At 50.5% G+C, this 10,074-nt stretch overlaps 2 non-coding genes across 2 annotated transcripts; both read left to right on the top strand.

Annotated features, from left to right (window-relative positions):
• Positions 1 to 3,722: 3,722 nt before the first annotated feature.
• Positions 3,723 to 3,795, top strand: Trnaa-ugc (transfer RNA alanine (anticodon UGC)). The gene has a single exon. It is a non-coding gene; the product is annotated as a tRNA-Ala (tRNA).
• A 1,477-nt stretch (positions 3,796 to 5,272) lies between these two features.
• On the top strand, positions 5,273 to 5,344 carry Trnaa-ugc (transfer RNA alanine (anticodon UGC)). Its single transcript has one exon. It is a non-coding gene; the product is annotated as a tRNA-Ala (tRNA).
• The last annotated feature ends 4,730 nt before the right edge of the window (positions 5,345 to 10,074 follow it).

Genomic DNA, 10,074 nt, shown 5'->3' with positions numbered 1-10,074 from the left:
TCGCCATACCTCCTTCAACGTTCTGATAATCCCCTCTCGATTGCGCGTGGCGGAGTTGCCATTGGTCACCACCGCCAGATCCCTGTTCAGCTCCCACCTCTCCTTCCCGACCCCACCAAACACCTGATCCTTAGTCTCTTCTTCCCCGGCCTTACCATTACCTGCGCCACAATCTATGTCCGCCATAACGCCCCTATTCCCTTCGACTTCCTCTCCCACGTTGACCGTACCTTCTCCTCCTACGTGATCGCCGCCGACCTCAACATCCACAGTCGTTCCGCCACCCAGCTACGGCGGTGGCATCGGTTCCTCTCCTCCCTTCAAGGCGACCTCATCCCCATCCGCCAGCACACCCGTCCCGAATCCAACTCCACTCCTGATGTTGTCCTTTCCTCCGCCAACCTCCTTGACCGCATAACGGTGGATGTCCTGGACCCTATTGGTAGCGACCATCTCCCTGTTCTCCACACCATTTCAGACAGTCGTCGCTCCCACCCCAACCCTCATCATGACCCTCCCCCTAAGTATGTCCATAACTATTCCCGTGCCAACTGGAATGCCTACCAGGATACCCTCTGCACCCAGGTCGATAGCCACCCCTTCACCTTCCGTCGCCCTGCCCATGTAATCCATGCCGCCACCTTTCTCCAGCAGATCTTGTCTGAGGCCGTGGAGGTCCATGTCCCTACTGTCACTATCCACCCCCACCGTCCTACCTTACCCCCACAGGCCGTCCTCCTCCTCCGTGAATCCCGCCGTCTCTACCGTGCCTTCCTCCACACGTGTGACCTGGACACACTACGACGCCACCGGCAACTCCAACCACACATTGGTAATTTGCTCGCGGCCAAGAATCGCCGGGACTGGCGACAGACATGCACCCGTTTAAATGCTACCCTACCTATCAACTCATCCAAGTACTGGTCCGCCTTCCGTCACATTACCGGAACTAAACCCTCCCCCTACTATCCTCTTCTCCATGATGATCACCCCTTCCCTGACACCCTTATTAAGGCCAATCACCTTGCCTCCTACCTGTCTGATGTCTTTTCCATCCCTGATGATCCCCAGTTCGATTACTCCCTCTTCGCGGATGTCCGCGATCGAACTGACACCTCTATCCCTCCACTCGCACCTGGTTTCCAGTACTTGGACAACATTCCACACACGGAACTCAATGCCCCAATCACTACACAGGATCTCATCGCTACACTCCGCACGAAACGCAACACCGCTCCTGGTCACGATCGTGTCACCTATCGTCACCTTCGCGAAGCTCCTGCCTCTTTCCTCTCCACCTTGGCCAGGCTCTACAATGTACTCCTGTCCACCGGTTACTACCCCGACCTGTGGAAAACCTCCCATATCCTGATGTTCCTTTAACCTGGTAAACCGCCGTCTGCCATCTCTTCCTACCGTCCCATCAGCATTACCTCGGTCTTCAGCAAGGTCCTGGAATCTATCCTCACCCGCCGCATCCACCAGCATCTCCGCCAGCACCGCCTCCTTCCGGTTACCCAGTGTGGCTTTCGGCCATCCTTCTCTTCCGACGACCTTCTCCTTCACCTCACTATTTCCTTTCTGAACAGCTTAATTCCCGTCGCTCTGCAATCTTCCTATCCCTGGAACTCGAACGTGCTTATGACCGCGTATGGCATTCTGGTCTCCTCTTCAAGCTCCAAACCTTCGCCCTTCCCATTAATTACATCCGTCCGATCGGCTCCTTTCTCTCCCGCCGTCCTTCCTACGTCACCATCCATAAAACAGATTCCTACACCTTTTTTCCCTCCGCCGGTGTGCCCTAAGGCTCCGTCCTCTCCCCCCTTCTGTACCTCTTGTATACTGCGGACATGCCGCCGCCGTCATCCCCCGTCCACCTTCTCCAGTTTGCCGATGACACCGCCTTCCTTGCCCTTCCCCCCACTCTGCAAACGCTCCCAACACCTTCTCCAATCCAATCTTGACCGGTTCACCGCTTGGTGCAACCAGTGGTTGCTCAAGGTCAATCCCTTCAAAACCCAGGCGATCATTGTAGGCAAAACCACCCCTTCCTTCCGCCTCCTTGATTTCTATCTCACCGTCTATGGCCGTCCTATCGCCCTCACCCCCACCCTCAAGTACCTTGGCGTCACCCTCGACCGTCGCCTCTCCTGGACCCCTCATCTGTGGACAATCCAAGCCAAGGCACACTCCCGATTCCGCCTCCTCAAGCTCCTTTCGGGCTGTACGTGGGGTCTGGACCCCTCCACCATCCTCCACACCTACACATCCCTCATCCGCCCTATCCTCTGCTACGCCCATCCAGCCTGGATCTCCGACCCCCCTACCTTTTATAAATCCCTTCAAATCCTTGAACGCCATGCTCTCCGCCTCGCCTATCGCATCCGTCTCTCCTTCCCCACGCGGATCCTGTACGATCTCATTCCTTTCCCCCACCTCTTCCTTTTCCTTGAAAGGATACGGATCCTGTAGACCTCCCGCAAACTCGACCCTCCTCACCATCTTGTCTCGCCCATCCTCTCCCACCCCCGCCCGCTGCCGCGCCTGTATTCCCACGTCCCACCCGGTCTCCATCTCTCCACCCTCCTTACCCTCTCCCAAGGTGGCTTCTGGCAGCTCCCCCTCCCTGATGAAGTCCTCCTCCCCTCCATCAACCGCTCCTATCAACTTTGATCCTACCCGCCCCGACTTCCTGTGGCCTCTCCACTTGGCACCCTCCAACCCTTCTCTCTCCTTTTCCCCTGTCCCCTTCCTCCACCCCTCTTCCCACGGGCTCCCCCTTTTTTTTCCTCCCCTCCCCCTGTCTCCCTTGACCATGGCATCTGCCCTCCCCTCTCCATGTCCAACTCCCCTTCCTCCTTTCCCTCCCTTGGCAGGTTGCCGGACTAGCACACGCTCAGTGAACATTCGGGCGCCAGAGTTCATCGCCATCAGTGTCTCGTGTGTGTGCCTTCGTTTTGTGTTCAGTGTCCTTTCGCCGTCATGCCACCACCGTTCACGTGTGCCGTCGCAGTCATCCGTGTTATGTGCGCTGTGTCACCGAGTGTTGGTGTTTTTCTCATCCAGCGTGGACGGCTTCATGTTTACAACTTTTTGTATCTACATTTTTTGCCCGCCGTTTTTATTGTATTGTCTGTGCCACCTCTATGTCATGTTACTGTACCACTCAAGGCTGAAGAGCAGGGTTATATGCTGCTGCCAGCCCACCTTGTATTGAGGTGATTAAAATTACAATAAAGAAAAAAAAAAGCGTGAGCGTCGTGTAAAGTCGGAAAAGTCGGCTGCATGGGTGAGTGCCAAGTTTGGGGAGCGTTTCGTAGTATGCGCAGTGCAATGGAGCGCGGAAACTTGTTGTGGCAAAGTGTTTTGCAGTTGGACGACAAGAGTGGTACATAGTAGTAAAGAGCGAGGCACTGTGTTGGCATGAACAATGGAGTGCACAATGGGGCTTGAGATGTGATTGTTACCTCAGGTGCTGTGTGATTGTCGACAAGGAGTGAAATCGGAGCAATTTGTGACCGCCCTTTCAATTTAAGACGTTAAAAACAGACGGAATTTGCATTCGTAATACCAGAGCATCGAAACTACTTGGAACTCTTGTGAATATGAACGTGTCCGCGCCTTTGTACTCTGGTCACTTCACCACTAAAAACCAACCAACCATCGTGTCCGTGCACATCAGAGTCGCAAAGAATGCAGAATAGCGCAGCTTGGTAGTGCATGGTGGCGTAGTTGAGTTGGTAGAGCGTTCGCTTTGCATGTGAAAGGTCCCGGGTTCAAGCCTCGGCGCCTCCATGTTTCGTGGTCAGTGCATGGTAAGTGTTGGTCGCGGCGAACCTAAAGGCACGCAAGATGTTGCAAAGCCAGCGTCACAGACTGATATGATGTATACTGACGTAAGAAGAGCAAGATGTAAGTGTAGGGACCGGCTGTTATCGAGGTGTGATAGAGTGCAGATCTGTCTTAGGTATCACGGCTTAACGTCATTGAAGTCTAGAGAGTGGACAACGCGTTCGTCTTACTCAGAGCGGTGTCCGAACTCTATTTTCGACGTAATGCGTGACACTTTCATTGTGGCCAACTACGATTCGATACAGAATGCACGAAACCTGAAAGACACCCTCACGGATACATAGAGAGTAGTGTTTGTCTGCCGATTAATGGGAGTGCTGGGATCTGTGTCGTTGATATGGCTGTATGTAGCACCATTAGTCATCGGGGGAGCGGGCGTAACTCAGATGGTTGAGCACTCACTTAGTATGCGAGAGGTACTGGGATCGATACCCAGAGCCTCAAGAATTTTTAACACACCTACATGCGCACCTTGCCATGCAAGTGGAATAATTCACAGCCAGCAGATGTGTCTAGGCACATACAAGCGAACGATTAGCATCCACAATTGGCAAGCGTGCTTTTATTCGTACACTTAATTTAGAAACAGTACAAGTGTTACCATAAGATTCTCAAGCCTACGTCGGAAAAATCTGCCTTGCGCCGAGTTCACGTAAATCCCACTGCACATTCCCATTCTTTGCGTGCAGTCGTCTGCTACTGGTGTTGCTATTGTGACTGCTGATAACAGATGCAGTAGCAATCAATTCATGGAGTGAGTTGTATGTTTTGCGATAGTCTGTCTCTGAGAAGCAAGCACAGATGACATAGGTGCCAACACAGGAAGCTTGAAGCCCCTCGCTGCCTGCAGACACCGAGCAGCCACACTAGGAGGGCGGCCTAAGCCGTAGGCGAAATGTTCTCATTCGCTTTGGCGCGACGTCGAACTATAAATAAGGATGTCACTAGCGTGAGCGTCGTGTAAAGTCGGAAAAGTCGGCTGCATGGGTGAGTGCCAAGTTTGGGGAGCGTTTCGTAGTAGCGCAGTGCAATGGAGATGCGGAAACTTGTTGTGGCCCAGTGTATTGCAGTTGGACGACCAGAGTGGTGCACAGTAGTAAAGAGCGAGGCACTGAGTTGGCATGAACAATGGAGTGCACAATGGGGCTCGAGATGTGCTTGTTACCTCAGGTGCTGTGTGATTGTCGACAAGGAGTGAAAACGGAGTAATTTGTGACCGCCCTATCAGTTTAAGACGTTAAAAACAGACGGAATTTGCAATTGTAATACCAGAGCCTCGAAACTACTTGGAACTCTTGTGTATATGAACGTGTCCGTGCCTTTGTACTCTGGTCCCTGCACCACTAAAAACCAACCAACTATCGTGTCCGTGCACATCAGAGTCGCAAAGAATGGAGAATAGCGCTGATTAATAGCGCGTGGGGGCGTAGCTCAGTTGGTAGATTGTTCGCTTTGCATGTGAAAGTCCCGGGTTCAAGCCCCGGCGCCTCTATGTTTTGTGGTCAGTGCATGGTAAGTGTTGGTCGCGGCGAACCTAAAGGCACGCAAGATGTTGCAAAGCCAACGTCACAGACAGATATGATGTATACTGACGTAAGGAGAGCAAGATGTAAGTGTGGGGACCGGCTGTTATCGAGGTGTCGACAATAGTCGGCATGGTGATTGTTGTATTCAATCCCGAAGCAATTTCAGTGTTTCATCAACACTCTGAAGGTCCACAGATTACAGGGAACCTCCTGCTGAGCTACGTAAACTACTATTGGTCTGAAATGAAGCGATCAAAGCATAGACAGTTTGAGGCATTACTCCCATGGACAAAAGTTGGCACGGAGCCTGTTTGTATTCAATCCTAATGCAATTTCTATGTTTCATCAACACTCTCAAGATCCACAGATTACAGGAAGCCTCCAGCTGTGCTTCGGAAACTAATACTGGCCTTCCAGGAATCGATCATAGCACAGACAGTTTGAGGTATTACTCCCATGGACAAAAGTTGACGTGGAGTATGTAGTATACAATCCCGATGCAATTTATGTGTTTCATTAACACTCTGAAGGTCCACAGATTACAGAAACCCTCCGGCTGTGCTTCTGAAACTACTACAGGTCTCCCAGGAATCGATGAAAGCATAGACAGTTAGAGGCATTACTCCCGTGGACAAAAGTCGGCATGGTACCTGTTTTATTCACCCCGATGAAATTTCTGAGTTTCATCAACACTCTGAAGGTCCACATATAACACAAAGCCTCCAGCTGTGGTTGGGAAACTACTACTGGTATCCCAGGAATCGATCAAAGCACAGACAGTTTGAGGTATTATTCCCATGGACAAAAGTCGGCATGTTACCTGTTTTATTCAATCCCGATGAAATTTCTGACTTTCATCAACACTCTGAAGTTCCACATATTTCATGAAACCTCCAGATGTGCTTCGGGAACTACTACTGGTTTCCCAGGAATCGATGAAAACATGGACAGTTTGGGCCATTACTCCCATGGAAAAAAGTCGGCATGGTGCCTGTTTGTATTCAATCCTAATGCAATTTCTATGTTTCATCAACACTCTCAAGATCCACAGATTACAGGAAGCCTCCAGCTGTGCTTCGGAAACTACTTCTGGTCACCCAGGAATTGATCGAAACATTGACAGTTTGAGGGATTACTCCCATGGACAAATGTAGGCATGGTGCCTGTTGTATTCAATCCCGAAGCAATTCCTGTGTTTCATCAACACTCTGAAGTCCACAGGTTACCGCAAGCCTCCGGCTGTACATCGGAAACTACTACTGGTCTCTTACGAATCGATAAAACATAAACAGCTAGTGGCCTGAAACAACGTCGTCATGGTGCCTGTTGTATTCCATCTCGATGCAATTTCTGTCTTTCATCAACACTCAGAATGTCAACAGATTACAGGAAGCCTCCAGCTGTGCTTCGGAAACTACTACTGGTCTCCAAGGAATCGATCAAAGGATAGACAGTTTGGGGTATTACCCTTATGGACAAATGTCGGCATGATGCCTGTTGTAGTCAATAGCTATGCACTTTTTGCATTTCATTAACACTCTGAAGGTCCACAGATTACAGGAGGCCTACAGTTGTACATCGGAAACTACACTCCTGGAAATGGAAAAAAGAACACATTGACACCGGTGTGTCAGACCCACCATACTTGCTCCGGACACTGCGAGAGGACTGTACAAGCAATGATCACACGCACGGCACAGCGGACACACCAGGAACCGCGGTGTTGGCCGTCGAATGGCGCTAGCTGCGCAGCATTTGTGCACCGCCGCCGTCAGTGTCAGCCAGTTTGCCGTGGCATCGCAGTCTTTAACACTGGTAGCATGCAACGACAGCGTGGACGTGAACCGTATTTGCACTTGATGGACTTTGAGCGAGGGCGTTTAGTGGGCATGCGGGAGGCCGGGTGAACGTAACGCCGAATTGCTCAACACGTGGGTCATGAGGTCTCCACAGTACATCGATGTTGTCGCCAGTGGTCGGCGGAAGGTGCACGTGCCCGTCGACCTGGGACCGGACCGCAGCGACTCACGGATGCACACCAAAACCGTAGGATCCTACGCAGTGCCGTAGGGGACCACACCGCCACTTCCCAGCAAATTAGGGACACTGTTGCTCCTGGGGTATCGGCGAGGACCATTCGCAACCGTCTCCATGAAGCTGGGCTACGGTCCCACACACTGTTAGGCCGTCTTCCGCTCACGCCCCAACATCGTGCAACCCGCCTCCAGTGGTGTCGCGACAGGCGTGAATGAAGGGACGAATGGAGATGTGTCGTCTTCAGCGATGAGAGTCGCTTCTGCCTTGGTGCCAATGATGGTCGTATGCGAGTTTGGTGCTGTGCAGGTGAGCGCCGCAATCAGGACTACATACAACTGAGGCACACAGGGCCAACACCCGGCATTATGGTGTGGGGAGCGATCTCCTACACTGGCCGTACACCTCTGGTGATCGTCGAGGGGACACTGAATAGTGCACGGTACATCCAAACCGTCATCGAACCCATCGTTCTACCATTCCTAGACCGGCAAGGGAACTTGCTGTTCCAACAGGACAATGCACGTCCGCATGCATCCCGTGCCACCCAACGTGCTCTAGAAAGTGTAAGTCAACTACCCTTGCCAGCAAGATCTCCGGATCTGTCCCCCATTGAGCATGTTTGGGACTGGATGAAGCGTCGACGCACGCGGACTGCACGTCCAGCACGAACGCTGGTCCAATTGAGGCGCCAGGTGGAAATGGCATGGCAAGCCGTTCCACAGGACTACATCCAGCATCTCTACGATCGTCTCCATGGGAGAATAGCAGCCTGCATTGCTGCGAAAGGTGGATATACACTGTACTAGTGCCGACATTGTGCATACTCTGTTTCCAGGAGTGTATTACTGGTCTCCCAGGAATCGATCAAAGCTTTGACAGTGTGAGGCATTACACCCATCGACAAAAGTTGCCATGGTGCCTGTTGTATTCAATCCCGATGCAATTTCTGTGTTCCATCAACACTCTAAAGCTGCACAGGTAATATGAAGCCTCCAGCCGTGCTTCGGATCTACTACTGGTCTCCCAGGTATAGATCCAAGCATAGACACTTTGAGGTATTACTCCCATGGACAAAAGAATGCAAGGTGCCTGTTGTTTGAAATCGCGATGCAATTTCTGTGTTTGATCAACACTCTGAAGGTCCACAGATTACTAGAAGAGTGCAGCTGTACATCGGAAACTGTTACTGGTCTACCAGGAATGGATCAAAGCATATAGAGTTTGAGACATTACTCCCATGGACAAAAGTTGGCATGGTTCCTGTTGTATTCATCCCCGATTAAACTTCTGTGATTGATCAACACTCCGATGGTCAACAGATTACAGGAAGCCACCAGCTGTGCTTTGGTAACTACTACTGCTCTCCCAGTAATCGATCAAAGCACAGTCAGTTTGAGGCATTACTCCCATAGACAAAAGTCGGCATAGTGCCTGTTGTATTCAATTCCGATGCAATTTCTGTGTTTCATCAACACTCTGAAAGTCCACAGATTACAGTAAGCCTCCAGCTGTACATGGGAAACTACTACTGGTCTCCCAGGAATCGATCAAAGCATAGACAGTATGAGGTACTACTCCCATGGACAAAAGTCAGCATGGTGCGTGTTGTATTCTATCCCCAACGAAAGTTCTAAAGTCCATCAACACTCCAAAGGTTACACGGATTACAGGAAGCCTCTAGCTGGCTGACAGAAACTTCTACTGGTCTCCCAGGAATCTATCAAAGCACAGAAATTTTGAGGCATTGCTCCCATGGACGAAAATCGGCGTGATGCCTGTTGCTTCCAATCCCGATGAAATTTCAGTGTTCCAACAACACTCTGAATGTCCACAGATTACAGGAAGCCTCCAGCTGTGCTTCGGAAACTAATACTGGTCTCCTAGGAATCGTTCAAAGAATAGACAATTTGAGGCATTACTCCCAGCTACTAAAGTCAGCATGGTGCCGATTGCAATCAATCCCGATGGAATTTCTGTGTTTCATCGACACTCTGATGGTCCACAGATTAGAGGAAGCCTCCAGCTGTCCTTCGGAAACTACTACTGGTCTCTCAGGAACCGATCAAAGCATAGACAGTTTGAGGAATTACTCCCATGGAAAAAATACGGCATGGTTCCTGTTCTATTAAATCCCGATGAATTTCTGTGTTTCATAAACACTTGAAGGTCCTCAGATTACTGGAAGAGTCTATCTGTACATCGGAAACTGTTACTGGTCTGCTAGGAATGGATCAAAGCATATAGAGTTTGAGACATTACTCTCATCTACAAAAGTCGGCATGGTGCCTGTTGTATTCAATCCCGATTCAATTTCTATGATTCATCAACACTTTGATGGTCCACAGATTACAGGAAGCCTCCAGCTGTGCTTCCGAAACTACTACATGTCTCCCAGGAATCGATCAAAGCATTGACAGATTGAGGCATTACCTCCCATGGACAAAAGTCGGCATGGTACTTGTTGTATTGAAAACCGATGCTATTTCTGTATTTCATCAAAACTCTGATGGTCCACAGATTACAATAAACCTCCAGCAACACATCGGAATCTATTACTGGTCTGCCAGGATAGGATCAAAGCATAGACAGTTTGAGGCATTACTCCCATGGACAACAGTCGGCATGGTGCCTGTTGTATTCAATCCCGATTAATTTCTGT

The sequence above is a fragment of the Schistocerca gregaria genome, chromosome 11 (assembly GCF_023897955.1).
Source record: "Schistocerca gregaria isolate iqSchGreg1 chromosome 11, iqSchGreg1.2, whole genome shotgun sequence".
Classification (NCBI taxonomy): domain Eukaryota; kingdom Metazoa; phylum Arthropoda; class Insecta; order Orthoptera; family Acrididae; genus Schistocerca; species Schistocerca gregaria.
The sequence above is the reverse complement of the archived record's forward strand: the minus strand, read 5'-3'. Positions and strand labels throughout refer to the sequence as shown.